The sequence below is a fragment of the Theropithecus gelada genome, unplaced genomic scaffold (assembly GCF_003255815.1).
Source record: "Theropithecus gelada isolate Dixy unplaced genomic scaffold, Tgel_1.0 HiC_scaffold_9640, whole genome shotgun sequence".
Taxonomy (NCBI): Eukaryota; Metazoa; Chordata; class Mammalia; order Primates; family Cercopithecidae; genus Theropithecus; species Theropithecus gelada.
This window is the reverse complement of record NW_020266432.1, coordinates 107-1,701: the sequence shown is the minus strand read 5'-3', so window position 1 is coordinate 1,701 and position 1,595 is coordinate 107. Positions and strand designations below refer to the sequence as shown.

Sequence of the window (1,595 nt, the reverse complement as noted above, 5' to 3'; positions counted from 1 at the left end):
ATTACAGATGGGGAAACTGAGGCTCAGAGAAACCATCCCAAGCTTCTCGGAGAAGTCAAGATTTAAGCTGAGCTTTGACTGCCAGCCTGTGAAAAGCAACTGCACATCCTGGCACCTCTTGACTTTCATCAAAGCCCTTATTTCCTTCCATTTATTTTTTAATGGAGTATGAATTCCCTATCTACCAGCAAGGCATTTGTTTTGCTAAGCCCAGAATCGCCCCAGTGCCCAGAAGGCATCCCAGACTGCTGTAAAATGACCCTCTCCCCAAAGTGATGTGTGACTGAAGCCCCTGCCTCCTGCCGTTCCCCTTCAGGAGCTACTGAGCCTCCAGCCAAGGCTGTCTGTGTGTCAGGCTGTGGTAATAATAGCTGAGAGGCATCTCCTGAACACCTGAGACATGTGTAGCTGTTGCCCTGACTGTGATGCTCCCACGGTGTGCCCCGCCTGGTGGGGAGATGCCAGGGTCAAGCCAAGGGCGGTGGGCATGCGGTGGGTGGGGGGTTCTGCGGCGAGGAGGGTGGCTGCTGTCTGAAGCCCAGCAGCAGCTGCCATGCTCTGCTTCGTCTCTTAGCCGGTGGACAACCAGCAAGCCATGGTGCGCAGGGAGTCTGTGGTCAATCTGGAGAACTTCAAGAAGCAGTATGTCCGCCGGCGGTGGAAGGTGTGTCCAGGGCTGGGGTGGCCCGGGGGACCTGGGTGGGGTTTCTGGCTCTCCTGGGTCTCCGTGTACATTCTCACCTGGGCATTCCTTTCCTCTGCCTCCCTCAGCTCTCCTTCAGCATCGTGTCCCTGTGCAACCACCTCACCCGCTCGCTGATGAAGAAGGTGCACCTGAGGCCAGATGAGGACCTGGTGGGTAAATGCGTGCCCTCTTCTTGGGCAGAATTCTGGGGTAGCCTGGAGCTCAGGGATGAGTGAGTTCCCTTTCCCCTTGCAAGGCAGGTGGGTGTTCACTGTTTCCAGCCAGTTCTGCTGGCCCAGTCCTCCTCTTCCCTGAAGGCTGAAGTGTGATCCTCAGAGGAATGTGGGGACCTCTGGGTGGTGCCGGGAGGGGAGGGCCAATGGGACAGCATGAACTCCTGGAGGATCTCCCATCCTTTCCTGGTGGGCCTTCAGAGGGGCCGCTGCTGCCGGCTGACCACAGACAACCTCAAACGTATTTCTGACGCAACCCAAAAGCTGCTTTAGAATGGGAGCTTTACATTCTCTTTTCCATATTTCCATTTCTGCTTTGCTTCAGATTACCATCATCATCATATTTAGACAAGATCTTATATGTGATTGCTTTATTGCCATTTTGTATATATTTAAAAGGAGTAGCTCGTAACAGAATATACTGGTGAAGAGGGTGGCCTCTGGAGTCAGACTGCCAGGATTCAAATCTGCCACTTACTGTGTGACCTTGAGGAAATTGCTTAACCTCTCTGTGCTGAGATTTCATCATTTGTAAAATAGGGTTAATAATAGTTCCTAGGCCGGGCGTGGTGGCTCAAGCCTGTAATCCCAGCACTTTGGGAGGCCGAGATGGGCGGATCACGAGGTCAGGAGATCGAGACCATCCTGGCTAACACGGTGAAACCCCGTCTCTACTA

The 1,595-nt window shown here is 53.5% G+C and overlaps 1 pseudogene; it reads left to right on the top strand.

Annotated features, from left to right (window-relative positions):
* The first annotated feature begins 553 nt into the window (after positions 1-553).
* On the top strand, positions 554-917 carry LOC112618095 (annotated as a pseudogene).
* Positions 918-1,595: the final 678 nt, after the last annotated feature.